The sequence below is a fragment of the Calidris pugnax genome, unplaced genomic scaffold (genome assembly GCF_001431845.1).
Source record: "Calidris pugnax isolate Ruff unplaced genomic scaffold, ASM143184v1 scaffold24, whole genome shotgun sequence".
Taxonomy (NCBI): Eukaryota; Metazoa; Chordata; class Aves; order Charadriiformes; family Scolopacidae; genus Calidris; species Calidris pugnax.
Window position 1 is genome coordinate 36,385,156 of NW_015090922.1, and position 15,804 is coordinate 36,400,959.

The 15,804-nt window shown below is 39.0% G+C and overlaps 1 protein-coding gene across 2 annotated transcripts in view; it reads left to right on the plus strand.

The window, feature by feature from the left end:
• Positions 1 to 15,804, plus strand: part of PLEKHG1 (pleckstrin homology and RhoGEF domain containing G1) — a 136,639-nt gene that overhangs the window by 21,224 nt on the left and 99,611 nt on the right. The window lies entirely within an intron of this gene.

The following is a 15,804-nucleotide window of genomic DNA, read 5'->3' on the forward strand; positions in this document are numbered from 1 at the left end:
CCCGCCATACTTCAGGAGAGATCAGATGCAAAAAACCCAAATGCTTTTCACTCTGGGGACTGGAGGAGCCTCACGCAAGTGTCATCTGCTTCATCTGCTGTGGTGCAACAGGGCATGTGTGATAATCAGACGAGTCCTCGGCTCTTTGTACCTGTTCCTACTTATTTCACATACCCAGTTTGCAACCCAAGATGTAGTTTAAATGCCTGAAACAGTAATTCTCATAAAGCTATTTTACAGCCTTTCAACACTGAGAGTAGTGTATGTTTCTTGATATTGTCAAACCATATTTTGTCTTATCTGTACCCTCCTCAGAAGTAAGGATATAGATACTTGAATACATTATTTAGTGTAAATAACTGTATAAGTGAGGGAGGCATGAAATTCCCCTGCATGAGCAATTTCCTTCCCTGCTTGCTTGGGTGCTGGTCTTCAAGGTGAGTGACACAAGCCTGCTGTGTGCTTGCTGGGAATGAGATTAGTAGCTGGGGTTTTTCCTTAAAATGAATTGGCAGTACTGATATAAAAATGCATACTTCATTCTGTGTATGTGGAAAGCATGATGTAAGCATATATTTATAAATAGGCACCATACAATACAAATATTTTGATATCTTTATAGTATTGTACTTCCTGATGTTGATCTTTATCACTAAACGTAAACAAATCATTTTGTCTTGGTGATTCTTTTACGGGAATCTGGGATTGCAAGCCTGTACTTCTAAAGATGCTGTTCATACTAGACATCTTGAGGATGCCAGTATCCACGGTGTTTTGATATGATCGGATGAATTAAAGAGTGGAAGATTTCCAAAGTGTATTTCGTGCTTGCTATGAAGTGTTAGAGCTTAGTTCATGCTTCTTGGATATAGGGTTTTCACTGGGTTCATGCTTAGGAGTAATTGGAGGGCAGCCTTCCTGGGGCAGCCCAGGGGAAATGTGGGGTGTAAAACACTGCCCCATTGATAATCAGGCACTGGGGGAACCCACATGCCATCTCCTTCCAGTTCTGAATCTGTGGGGCATTTTAGTGTTCTTCCTAATACATCTTTTTTTCATTTATTACAGTTGAAATATTAAAAACCTTTATTTCACTTGGTATCTTCTTATAATCTTGCCAAATAAGCACTCTGCTGCATCAGTTAAAGTAGATCTTTGATAGAGTCCTTCCAGGGCAGGAAAAAAAGAACACAACTGCAAGAAAACACCACAAATCATGTATGTGGTTAAAACACACTTCATTATCTATTTAAGCTTTAATACATGCTTAAATTGGAAAAGGAAAATCATGTTTTTCTAATTACTTCTCTGAAAAGTGGAACAGTTTACTTCCTAAGAGAAATATGCTGAATCTTCAGCTTCAGAGATTTGAAGCTAGTAGTTACAGGGAATCTGTTTTGTCTAGTAATTTTTATAACAAACGAATTAATCAAATAGTTCAGTTTGTGTGTAAATTTTGCTGACAGCTGACTTTGGAAAAAGACAAAATAATTCTAGACACAGTATAAAAGTTATGTTAATTTAGCCCTCCAGGGTTTATATAATCTAACCCTCGTGGTTTTGTTTGTTTGGTGTTTTTTTCCCCCCCATATCTATTTTGCAAATAAAGCCAAATAATAGGAATGATTTGACAGAAGCACCACATGGATACATGTTTTAAAGTAGGTCAAACTTTTCTTACATATAGGTGTAAGACTCTCAAAACTTTCAAAAATAACAGATAGTTTTGAAGTTTGACAGTTACTTCAACCTACACTGCAGTTATTTTTGTTAAGTATGCTGGGTTCCTATTTTCCACAAATTAGGGCAGATACTAAAATGGCTAACCAGTTTTGCATATAATAATTTGTAATAATTATGATTCACTGCAGCTTCTCTCCAAACTTTAATGGCTTTTGCTTAAACTGCAGTGGAGTTGGATTTAAAAAGAAAACCCCAAATCTCCCAAAAGCCCCCAAACCACAAAAACCCTCCTGACACAGCTGGAGGTGGCATCCACCAGTTGTTGGGCTACACAGGAGCTGAGATGGTGCAGAGAAAGGTGTCCACAGGTACAGAGACAGAAAACGATGCTGCTTTTTGAAAGGTTTTATCTGATCTTAAGCCTTCTCCCCAGACAGTTTCCAGGCATGGCTCAGTCCCTAGTCCAATTCAGCCATCACTTATGAGAGATGGTTATTATGGGTTTTTGGAGGCTTAGACCATTCATTAGCACAGGTGTGGGCTATTCTGTCCCAGCTTGCACCTTTTGGGGACATTTAGTGCATTAAATTTAAGTATAACCTTTCTGTTTCCAGTGATGAAACTCTGTGGTGTGAGTTCAGCCTTTATTCAGCATCAGGGATCTGCAGGTTGGTCCAGAAATCCTGTGAATGTCTTCACTGTGGGGAAAATCCAGATTGATGTTGTATTTGGTGTGAGCACACCTGCCCCTCAGGCAGCATTTCTCTGCTGTGCAGACTTTTTAGTCCCTGGATAATTTTGTAGGGGAAAATGGGAGACCTAGCAGCAGAGGACGATTAAAAAAAAATAAAATAAAGAAACAGAAGAATTTGTAACTGACTTGGCACTTGCTAAATTGATGTACCCTGATGTGTCAGCACATAGTGATGACCGCTGGGCAGAAGGTGATAGTGGCTTGGTGATACCCCTGGGAATACTGCACAGGCTGTGGGGACAGTGACAGAGGTGGCAGGGAGGTGGAGTAACAGTCATGAAATCTAAAAGGAGCAAACACTTCATTCTCCACCTACTGCTCTTGCCTAAATGCAGCGAGGCTTGGAGGGCTGCAGGATCTCATTTGCTGTTAGAGTGGTTTCCTGCTTTTTGTGGTGAAATACATGGCCCTTTGTGTGTGCTCGAAATACATCAGGGACTTTTTTTCTAGTTTTTTTTTTTTTTTTTTTTTTTTTTTTTTTTTTTTTTTTTTTTTTTTTTTTTTTTTTTTTTTTTTTTTTTTTTTTTTTTTTTTTTTTTTTTTTTTTTTTTTTTTTTTTTTTTTTTTTTTTTTTTTTTTTGTGGCCCTGCTGAATAGGCTGACATCATCTCGGAGCGGAGGCCGGGCCAGGTGGTGCCCTCTCCTCCCTGTGCCTCCCACCGGATTCAGCGGAAACCGGGTGTCGTTAGTATGCGTCCCCAGTGCCCCTGTTCCCCCGAGCACAAAATGCAGGCTGGGCAGCAAGAACGGAGGAACTGGGATTTTTGTGTACCGGGGATGGAATTACATAACTTGAAATGGCATTATTGGAATACTTTTGTGTTTTTTGGTTCAGTATGTCAGTCCTTAATAGTTGAATAAACCATTAAGGTTCATAAATGCATAGTTGCGTGTCTTGGCAGTGCTTTAGGTTTGTTCCCCAATTACTAAACTTGGGAGGCTGTTTTGCAGAAGGTTCACTTAAGTTATTTCTTCCCGTAAAAGTGGAAGAAAAGGAACTTTAATCTGAATTCACTGGGCTTAGCTCTGAGAATTCAAAAGGCTTTGGAAACTGGCTGAAGCTCTTGGTGTACTGGCTTGAGTAATAGCCCCTTGAATATTTACTTTAGTCAAGCCCTATACAGAGATCTCCCTCCCACCCTGCCCTTATTTGCATTGATTTCCAGTACTATGTCAAATGACCAATGAAATGCAAAGCTTTGCCTCTTAAGAATAGGTTCTTCGGGAGTTGTCAGTCATATTCCTGTGGCCTGATTGTATGTTCTGTGTTTACGTAAATTGCAGTAATATATCCATCTATATTGCATATACAGTGATTTATCAAGTTAATTTGTTTGCATCTCTCCACACTTCTATACATATCTTTTGAAACTTCTTGACATAATTTGGGGAATTATATTGGTTTTAGCTTTATTAATTAAAGAATTAAAGAGAAGTGAAGTCCTTTATGTAGCTCTTTGCTTTTAGGACAAGAGGAAATGGCCTCAAGTTGCACCAGGGAAGATTCAGGTTGGATATTAGGAAAAATTTTTACACTGAAAGGGTTATCAAGCATTGGAATGGGCTGTCCAGGGAAGTGGTTGAGGCACCATCCCTGAAGGTATTTAAAATACTATTTGACATAGTGCTTAGTGACATGGTTTAGTGATGGGGTCTTTTTATCAGAGTTAGGTTGATGGTTGGACTAGAAGATGTTCAAGGTCCCTTCCAACTTAAACAATTTTATGATTCTGTGATTCTTTTTCACAACCTTCTTTTTCAGGATAGCAATGAAATGCTTCATGCCACCTTCTAGTGTTGTTGAAGTATGTGTGATGCATCTTCCACTCTAATAAAATTTAACCTGGTGGGAATAGGGACATGGTTTAGTGGTGACTTGGCAGTGTTAGGTTTATGATGATCTTAAAGGTCTTTTCCAACCTAAATGATTCTATGAACAGTTACAAAGAGAGACATCCCTTTTTCAGTAATTCTGGCACCCCAGCTAGAGCAGGGAGAGCTGACTGCTGAATGCATGATTTGTTTGTGCTTCTCTACTAACTATACAGAAGGAGAAAAAGCTTTGCAGTTCAGTGTGGTTAGAATGAAGAGGTAGGAAAGTTGACCTTCTTCACTGGGCTGTAGGTGATGAGAATTTGGACTCTAGGCGAAAAGTATTTGTTAGTGTAGAAATTAAAAAAGCTTTGTAATCTTAACACCTTCTGTACTGTAGGGTAAAGTTAATGGAAACCCCTATTGACTACCCCTTTCTAACCTATATTCAAACGTGATGTTTCCTAATGATCACTGTCCTTGAGTGATCATAAAAGCACTAAAGAATTTTGGCTGATTTTTCTGCTATCTTACTGAAAGCTACAAAACAGCATGCAGTTTGCTGAAAAAAAGTGTCTATCTTAGCACAAGCACAATTATTGTGAATTGCTAGAGTTTCAAGAATCTCACAAATCTCTAAAAGACTCACCCTTGCATACCCTTTTTATAGGTGTCCATGAGGTAATGTCAGATGACTATCATTTTAGTACAAAATCGGTATTTCCTTGTTTCTGTGTTTGCAAGTTAAGTCTAAATTATTTATTTGTTTTATTTTCTGAGAAGGTGAATTGAAGTCCTGTCAAAATGCATTTGTTGAGATTTACTTATAAATGCAGTTGTTGATAATTACTTATAAAGAACTGATTTGTTCAAACCATATCTCTTAGACTGATTTAGAAAGAAGAAAAAAACATTCAGCTGAAGTAAATCACTTTTCCAACTATAACATTTGTAAGTGATGTTGTTTTTTCTCCATGTGTGGTTTTTTTTTTTTCTGAATGGAACTAGCGTTCTCGGAGAAGGGAACTAAAGTCTGCATTTGGCGATGCAATGTTTAGTAATAAATCCAGCTTTTCTGAGAGTCTGTTGGAGATAAAAAGCTTTGTATGTTTATGACATTACAGAGGGAGTTTCTCTGTCTAGAGAATACAGCATTTTAACCCAAAAGAGATGTTTATTCAGCAGTTTGTCAGCTCCTTCTGTCAAAATGCTCATTCAAATTCCTTTGGAAATTGTGGCAGGTTAAATATGTGGTTTCCCTTTTAACAGTTTTAGTCTTCTAAGCTCTCTATGTGTGTTGATTATAGGTGGGTGAAATAGTTTCATTTCTCTTTCTATTCATATTTAATTTAATATTCCATATTCCTTACAGTGAATATATATACATGTATTTATATTTATGTATGTATACACAAAAACTGTGGGTTGCCAGAGGTTAAGCATGAGTGTTATCTGAGACTATGTAGTTTCTCTATGCTCTGCAGAATGCACGTGCCTTTCACTGCCACAAAAGTGAATAGGACCAAGCTGCAGTTACAGAACTCTGCTGAACCAGGGGCACGTTATTCAAAGATAATATACAGTGAGAGGGCACTGGCTTCATCCTCATCAGTCAGTGTGTTCTATAGATAACTGCAAAATTTGGCTCTGCAAATTATGTTCTTTGCAAGCCACGCTTCAACAGTCACACTCTGGAGCGGCTTGCCAAGTAATGGAGTGTTTTTACAGGAAATGGCCCAATCTGAGTTAGGAGGCCACTCATTCGGACAAACTGCAAGCGAATGTGCACAGCGCTGTTAGCTTCTCTGTTACTAATTCCCTTTTTTTTTTTTCTAATCATGTGCATGCAGTGTGTATGTAAATATATATAGGTACACAGAGATGAACGTATCCTTAAAGCAGGGAGAAGGAAGAGCTGGAGGGGCACGAAGTGGCCCTGTGGTCACCTGGCTGAGCCAGGCCAGGGGGGCAGCTGGGCTCACCCTTTGGGTGACTGGAACAGAAGGCCCAACAGAACAGGGGCCCAGAAAGCTGTAGCCTTTGACTCATTTCTGCTATTTGTTGTGTTGGTGGCCTAATGTTATATACTCTGTGGTAAGAACACAAACCCAGACTTTTTCGTTAATCACACTTCGCTGTAGTCAAAAAGTTAGATGGGCTTTTTCTGATAGCTGCAGGGAAAACCTGTGTCTCACAGGGTGTACGTAAGTAATTTTGTTATGCATGGCTGTACTTTGGCTAGCTGTTCAAATGTCAGTTTCTGGAAAAGCCAACTAAGTATTACTTGTCTGATAATTATAAAGCCCATGTCTAAACCCCTCATTTCACTAGTAATACGTGCTCGGGCAATTGCAGTTGAAGGAAACACTAATGGGCTTCGTAGGAGCCCTTCTCCTGATGGCAAATCTGTGTCCATTCCTCTCCTTGCAACACGTAACGGAGTCACTCTGTGTTATGGAGAGAAAACTAGTGAAGGATCCACATGTAAAGTGATAATTATCTGTTATCCTGGCTTTCTGTAGGCTTCCCCTTCGTGAACAAGCGTCAGCAATGCCAAACCAAACATTCCTTTCTATCATTTTTTTTTTTAATACTCTCTAGCTCTCCAAAAGAGTTTACAGTTGAGGGAGAAATTATCTTTCCTCTCGTGTTTACTTGGAATTAACATTGTTTAGGAAAATTTTTAACAAAGTAAATGGACCTTCTGGACAGCACTGACATTTTTGTCTTTCATCAGTATAATCTTTTGGAAGTTCTGTGGGTTTTTTCTGAAGTTATTTCTTTCAAAATATACAGTGAAGCCAAATATATTGCAGGCATTTTATAGAAGAGGTAAAACAGCCTAATTGAAGTTGATACATACTAATTGCTCTGTTGTTAGCAAAATTGGAAGAAAAATTGCAGTGCTTTGAAAAATACGCATGAGAGAATAAACTTGTGATTTTGATTTGGTGCAGAGCAACATTTTGTTATTCTTTTCTTGTTTCTGAAAGCTGCCTAAAAAGAAAGGAAAAGTGTATTTAAGTGGAGAGAAGAAATACCCCTAAACCGGCTGACTTTGAAATGGACTTGTCTCTATTTATACTCTTAAAAAGCATTGGGCTGTTCTGTAGTCTTTGAGTATTGGCTTTTGGATGTACGTTATCTCTTTGTCAAGTTGTCCATGAATGCGGTTTCAAGGTTTGCGTCACGTACTGGTTGTATGGGTTCAGGAAAGACGTCATTCCCTATCTCAGTGCCTTGACTCTGGCCCTACACAGAGTTAAAATGCATACGAATTTTGTTCGTCCCATAGATATTAGCTCTTCTACTGACCTTAAAATATCAAGAGTTTCTCTGTAAGAGGGCTATAACACGTTCATTTAAAACAAAACAAATCCCATTATTATCACGGTCCTCTGATTTTGGGAGAGACTACCCTGAGTACTATATGGAACCTGATGTTCTTACTGAGCAGATGGCAAGGCTGTTTCCCTTATTCTATAAGTAAGTGTGATGGTGTTAGTGAACTCTAGCTGGGTGTCAAGAAATTTCCCGTAACAGAAATGGAAATGTGAAAAGGAAGTGTCAGAAGGTGAAATGCACACAGGCACGGTAAGTGTGTTTCTCCCATAGTAACAAAATTTTTCAGATATATTGGAATCCATTGGTATGTTATCCATCACTGCAATATTTATTCAGCTTATAGGACTGGATACGAATTCTTTTATATGACTTGTATGCTGTGATGGGATTTTTTGTGCTCCAACAACAGCTTTGCTTCCTCTCAGCCTGTTTTGATTTTATTTCCTGCACTACTTGAGCCTGTGGTGAAATGATGAATTTGCACTACAGTGGTCTTTTCCAAGACAGGGTGAAGAGGTATCCTAAGCGCAGGCATCAAGCAAAAAGAGAAGTATCTCTTAACAGTGCTACCACACAACATCTGTAATAGAAAAGCAATTTGGAGGAGACTTAAAGCCTGTGAAAGCAGGTATCAGGGTTCTTTACTATGTATGCCAGACACAAGTCTGGAGTCTGTTTGGTTTTGTTTGCTCTTTCCTGTCTAACAGAGAAATGGGATTACAAAATGACTGTTAGAAAGCTAGTTGGGTTATTGCCCTTGTTAGTTTTGGTTTTTTTAATTGTTTTTGGGTTTTTGTTGCTGGGTTTTTTATTTAAGTTTGAGAGGGGCTTGGAGCAGCAGCAGCCCTTGCCCTTAATCAGGAATCTAAAGCTGCAGCTGCAAAAGCCTAAAGAGGGAAACTTTGTGTATCTGTCTGTGTGATTGTTTATTAGCCAAATCAGCATCTCTCCTAATTGTAGCAAAGTTCAGAACTTTGAAAAGGAATTCGAGTAATTTTGAGATCAACACTGCTGAAATTCTTTCTGCTTCGGTTTCCTTTCCTTAACCATGTGCCCTATAAGGCAACTTTTGTTATTGCTGAAGCTTGACATGTTCATATCCAGCTGTGGAATGTTTTTTTAAATTTATTAAATCAGAATTTTTGGCCTAGCAGTGAGGTTTATTCTGTGCACCTCACTAGAATTAAATCTATCGGAAACCACGACCTAATGCATCTGCAGTTGTATTTTTCTCATGAGAAAAGTTTCAAGGAAAACATATTATAAGAAGAGGGGATGCTAGTGACCTGTGAAAATACCAAAAGTAGATTTAAAAAAAAAAAAAAAAATAAAAAATTTTAAAACTGAATCAAACCACCTACCTGGAATGTGCATGTTGGGGGGGTGAATGGTGGGCAAGACAGAAGTGCAGCTTGTAGAGCTAACGGGTAGAGTCTGGATTTGGCTCTAACTCTTCCAGGTAACATGATAAAATGATTCGAAGTTCTTACTAAATTGGGACAATTTGTCGAGGAAAAAGTCATGTAGTGTCTTCAGGCAGCTGTCATGGTTCTGGGTTTCACTATTCTTGACTATTCTTGCAATGTGAAGACTTGTGCCCTAAAGTCCTTTTGTCTCCATCTTTGTACAGTTCGATAATGAAAACTATGCTGTTGGTTCCTTTTTGCAGAGTAACTAGGCGTAATGCATTCCACGGTGTTACTGCTTAAATCACTCAGAAAATGGCTTGTGTGGAGTATATTGCTTGCTTGTTGAGCAGCAGATTTCTTGGAGTAGATGATAGCAGTATTTTGTGGTAGGATAGCTGTACTCTGCAGCAATGACTTGCTACTGCTGTACTCGCACAGTCTGTGCTGGGACTCACCCCTAAGTCCCTGAATATCTTGGGACTGACCTACTGTCCTGCTCTTCCCGTGCTGAGCCACCTTACCCAAGCCTGTCCATTTTCTCAAGCTTAGATTCAAAAGAAAGTGTCCAAAGGGACAGACCTACTGTGTGTAAGTGAAGCACGATATTCTGCCATCAGAATGTGTAGGGTTTTTTAACTTTTGTGAAGAGCTGGGAGGGCTGCTGAGATGAACTGCGCTGTACAAAGGAGTGAGAGAAGCGGTATATTGTGTATATAATTTGAAAAATGCCCAGTGCTTTAGGAAAGAACTGTGATTTATTCTGATGGTGGGAAGTTTCGAAATAGCGAAGGCACTGTACCACCTTTTGCTTGTCAGGCTATCCAACCCCAAATCCAGACTCGGTCGGTAAGCAGGACGATTCAGGTATCAGACAGTTAGAAGGATTGGTTGTGCTCGCTTGGCAGGCATTGAGGAGGGAGAAGCAGCTCCAGCTACAAGCATTTGGTTTTGTCTGCAGGTTGAGCGCTGCGTGGCACAGCGAGGAGCAGCTAGTGCCACCTGCGGGAGCTTTGCTGGAACAGGTGGCTTTGCAGTGTGGAGATGGGAATCTCCATCCCAGCATCCTGGGAAAGCGCTGCCAGGATGTCCCAGCACCACGGGAGAGGCCTGGGGCTGTTTTCTGTCAGCTTTCTGTAGCACAGCATGATCATAGGCAGCGTAGGGCTGATCTTGAGCAAGGGTGCACATAGATATTATCAAAAAATATTCATTAATGGTTCATTTTTACAGAAAGAAAAAGAATGGTGGTTAGTTATACTAAGTAGTTTCATACAACCCGCATTGAAGTGGCTTGAGTTTGTGAAAGCTATTGCTTCTCCTGAGCTCATAAACTGCTGTGATCATGGAGGTAATGCATCGGAAGCAACTACCTACATTTCACCAATTAAAACTGACATCTTTCTGCTTAGGCTTTGAACTTGTGCCACACAAAGGTATTTGGGGAGTGTCAGTCAAGGTTTTGATCCCTCTTCCTCCTCCCAGAAACCCTTGTGGGAACGGTTTCCTCTTTGTTTCACATAGAAGCAGCGTATGCTGCTGCTAAGGAGTCTTGCAGCATGGTTGGACGCTGACCAAATCTTGAGCATGTCTCATCTTTTCAAGAAGTTCATTCTATACAAAGTTTGAAGGAGAAGATACCATGTCACATTCCCTCCTAGACCTCATATCCTGTGTTACTTTGTAAAAAATACACTGTCTTGGCTTGCAGACTGAAACACAGTGATTAGCTGCTGAACTTGATCTTTTAGTGGGTTTGGAAAGCCATGACCAAAGCCTTGGGATAGCACTGGGAACGGATTCAGAGGTATTGCAGAGACTGGAGGAGGGAGAAGATGCACGCGTAGCAGTTAAACCACAGAGGAGCCAGACAGCTCATTCCTTATACTAGAACATTTGTGATGTTTTTCACATTCAAACACAGTGAATTACAGTAAACCAGAATGAAAGTGACAAAGGAGTTCTGTGCCTTTGCTTGACGGGAAGAAGTTAGGGTTTTTTGGACTGCAGCTGCAATATGGGTGATTAGCTCCAGAAATGAGGCACAGGATGCTGTAGATTTATGCTGCTTGGAAGAAGGGGTCAGGAAAGAAAGTGATGTTGCTATGACTTTCATTGATGGGGCAAAAAATGTGCAAAGGGGCTTTTGCTCACTCTTGCCAACATAGCTCAGATGGTCTTGTTTGGACCAGCTCATCTCTTGGTGCAGTTGTCTTAAGTGCTACTCTTACTGGCCTTCCTATGGAAAAGAAGGTACAAGGGTGACCTGGTTTGGGAAAATCAGCAAAATGTGTAGCACCTTTAAAAAAAAAAACAACAACCAAAAAAACCCCAACCAAACACAAAAAACCTGGAATGTGTTGATGTGCAGGGGAAAAAAGGCTGAGAGATTTTTGTGGGACTTTGAAGGAGAGGACCGTTGGAGAAAGGAAGCCGTTACTCACACCCACATCCAGAGCTCTGCTGGAAGGGAATGAAAGGAGCCATTAGAATTCAGTGCAATTTAAAGGAATAAATATTAACTTGAAATAACACTTTAAAATTAAACAGGTACTGCTGTGTTACTTAGAAGGGCTGAGGGGTGGTGGTGAATAGGAGCAGCAATGAGGCTCGATGGCCTCCAGTGATTTGTGTCCTCGTAACTTCTATCCTTGCTGTCCACGTTATTCAGAGTCCCTTTCAGTGTCACTGCTTGGTTCATGTGAAAGAATTGTGTTAGCGTTAGCATAAACCATAAAAGCAAGTTTATATGTGACCTGGGATCAAAGCTATTCTCGTGGGGTTCAGAGCAGCAATTCATCTGGGCCAGAAGGGATTTTGTAGGCAAACAAATGGGAAAATCCAGCTCCGGGACGGATGTTCTTATTCTCTAACAAAGATATATGCAGTAGTTGACAGCCTAATGTCAAGTTCTGGTTGTATTAATGTGGGTGAGAATTTTGCCGTAGCTTTCCTTGGAGTCTGGGGTTCATCCTGCAACCTGAGAGTCTGAGTGCTGGTTTGGGGCTTTTGTGAGAAGTTCTGCATAGAGAAATGCAACATCCCGTCCCATTCACCTGAGAAGGGTGGCAATCTGGCCAGGCTGTGCATGAGCATCTAAGTGTCCTTGTTTATTTACAAAATATTTCATGTCAAAAAACCTGCTGATATTAATTTTCTCCCCACCCACTCTTTAACTTTTTTTTGTTTTAATTACAGGAAGAACTTATCCAAATACTGTTTAAAAATATACCAGCAGATGGCTTTACTGTTAACAGTACAGTGTGTGATGTGGAAGTTTAAGGCTTCATTTGTTTTACATGTATTTTCGTAAAGCACTGACCGTTTAATCTGTAAAAGGCTGATTTAAAAATTTAATACAGCGTTTTAAAGGAACACGTATGTTCATAATGAATAAAGTGGTCACAGCAGAATCTTAATATTAATGCTTGTTGTTCCTCTGAAGATGGGAAAGAAATTCAGTGTCTAAGGCGCTGTATTTGAAAAACTTTTGAAGAAAACCAACCAACTTCTTTAAATATGATCACTTCCAGCTATTTGGAACAGATGTAGACTAGGAGCCAGGGATTTGACACAAAGGAGGAGGTTCAGGTTAGATTTTGGTTAGCGATGATCGTTGTTCAACATAAATACATAGTTGGACTCCATAGTTACAACTGCAAACAGACTTATGGTGAACAATAGTTGCTTTCAAGCTGCTTGAGGCCTTTTTAGAGTACAGCGGTACATTGCTGGGAGAATAAAAATGGAATCAAAGTCTTCTCTCTCATCAGAATTTCTCTATGAAACTTAAGAAGCGAAAGTTGTGATACTTCAAGTAAGTTATTTTGAATACTTAGAAACCCTTAATATATTTTTAGCAAGGTACAGTTAATTTAAGAGACAAGGACTATATTTGTCTGTAAAATGCAGGTAATCCCTTTTTTTCCTGCGCATGCTTTTTTTTTTTTTAAAGTATGTTTTAAAGTATGTGTTGTAAGTTCAAATGTTTTTTCCTATGAATTCAGCTATAGCATGCTATTGAGTAGATCCTGTGTTTAAAGGAACTGAGATCTTATTTTTTTCATAACATAAAAACTGATCTGCAGTTTTTGGCAGCTCAGGATTTTAAAGGCAAACCAATCTACTAGAAGGAACAACAAATTTCTTGAGCTAGGACCTCCCAGTATGCCCGTTTGGGTGGCCCTGGCTGATTATGGCCTGTGAAAATGCATGGTAATACATTGGAGTGGTTTTGGTTACTGTTAAAGAGTTTTGCTTAATTAAGAAATGTAAACAGTATGCCTGTGTTTATTTGTAAATTATGAATGCATATGTATTTCAAGTTCTCATACTGGGATGTTCTGTGAAAAAGCCCTCACAGAAGTAAGCAATAGGTAGCAGCTTTGAGTGATGAATTCAGAAATAGCAAGTACCCTGTGGACTACTGCAATAGCTGACCCTAAGACACAGAGACAATTAAAGATATATCAATAATTATACTGCAAAAGTATTTGGAAGGGTCTCCCAGGACTGTTTTTATAAGGTACTTTATATGATTGGTGTTGAAATTATTAGTAATAGTGTCCCAAAGTTTGCAATAAGATTGGTTGGATAAGTGGAGATTATTTGTACTGAAAGCAAGGAAGAATTACTTTCTTTTACATCTTGCTAATAAGCTTATACCTCAAGTGCTGCTTCTCTGCTGGATTTTACGCGCGTCCTGCTTGGCCTTACTGCAGAGAGAGAGAGATTTACTTTCATACTCTGATGAATAGTATTTGTCAAAGATTTCCTTCCTAGATTAAAAGTAGGAACTTAATAAATAAATGCTAAACTTTCACTTCTGTTTTTTGAGTAATTCAAAACTTAGTATGTTACAGAAAACAAGAGCGGGGTTCTGTATTTCTTTTCTTTAAACCTTTCGTCCTTCCAAAGCTTTGTTATATCTCTCATAGAGGAATAAAAAAGCAAATCTTACAAGAATTAAGTTTATCTGGGTTACATGAAGAGAAATCTTGATTACTTGGTGATATGACTAGGAGCAATAAAATGAGCCTTTTTATTAAAAAAAAAAAATCCACATTTTAAAAAGTTTGTTCGTATATTCTGCAACTTCTGGCAACAGTGTGGAAGTGGTTTGCATTAATGAAAAAGAAGGGGGGAGGAGCATACTTACTAGGTTTTAAAATATATGGATTTCCATGCTTTTTAAAGAAGTTACTTAAAATACTATTCTGTGCCACGTAACTGGACCTTAGTTTTTAGGTGTAATTTTTAAAATTGACTGTTACAGGAAAACGTTGTAGGTTCTATATGGGTCCTGTTAGGTTGGCACATGGTTGGACTGTTCTCGTGCTAATAATCTCCTGTATGATTTAGAAGCACCAGGAAACAGCCAACACATTTCACAGACTGCTTCATTGCTGCAAACCAGTAGAGAGAGTGGCGAGTGCTTCCAGTCAATCTTCTGAAGATGCGCTTTTCTAGGCACAGACGGTGACTTTCTTTAACCTGCTACAACTGTGTTAAGCCTCTCATGCTATCACTAATGAAGAGCTGCTAATTTAGTCAATCTGTGCAAAACCATTAGTGGGACAGTGGTTTTTAAATTGCCTTGGATTGTCCAGATGAGCTCTTGAAACAGAGGGCTGTTGTGGCTGTGGAAAGTCTGAACATGTTGAATAAATAATCTTGTGTGCATTAATTGGATGATCCAGCTTTCCATTTAGCATTTCATTATTAAAAATACCAAGGTCATTCCATGCCTGTTTGAATCCTGCCTGGTTTAGAGCTGGGAATGGTAGGTCACGCTCAATGGAGAGAGATGAGCACACGCACTCTGTTAAACTCCAGGGAAGTGTCTGTTGGTAGGTGTCTTACTTTAAGTGTAATGCTTTCTGGTACTGAGTTTTGGTGACACAAAAGCAAGTTTATCACTTCCTTAGAAAGTCAAGTAGAAAGAAATATTGGCCTACTTTAGACAAGGAAAATTGGACACGCACAAATAAAAATTGGGGCAGAAGAGGCTAGAAAAAAAAAGTTGGGTTTTGGATTTTTTTTTCCTTGTATTCAGAACTTCTACAAAATGTCAATAAAGAATCTCAAAATTTTTTCTGAGCTACCAATTTTATGTCATTAATGTGTCAGCAAGTTCCTCTGTGAGCATTTTCTTGGTGAAGTTTAGTTACGTATTTGTTTCAATTCTGTACAACTCAAACCAACGAAACCCAGAAAACAAATATATGGACATCCATGTTTTATTATTTTGGAAATATAGTTCCCTGAATTTATGATATGAAATGATTTATTTAAAATGTAGAGTTTACAGAAAATATTTTCTTGGATTTTTGAAATGAATCACAGAAGTAAATAATTATTGATCTTGGTTCAAACGCACTGTGTGATTAACTAGCTCAAATCAACTTTATTAGTAAATCACTGGATAACTGGTATTTGATTTATAAACTGGTGCGGTGTTCACAGACAATTTGTAGCACATCATTGAATGCAGAGGGTTGGACATGAGCTTGCCAAGCTTTAGAATGAGTTGGTGTATTTATCCTAGCCACCTGTTTCGTGATGATAAGCATAGGTAATTAAATTTGAGTTATCTGTTTGAAGAACAAATTTATTTAGAGGGTCCTTTCGTGCCCACCTACCTGGCAGTATGTCCAGGTGACAGTCTACTGAATGGTGTTGCAGTTGATCTCTAGGGAGTTTTGCTTGTTTACATGTCTTAAATACAAACATGGAAATGATGAAAGCTGAAAATCCATCCTTCATGGGGGTCGTGGGCCAGGGGAGTGTCCTACTGGAACATAC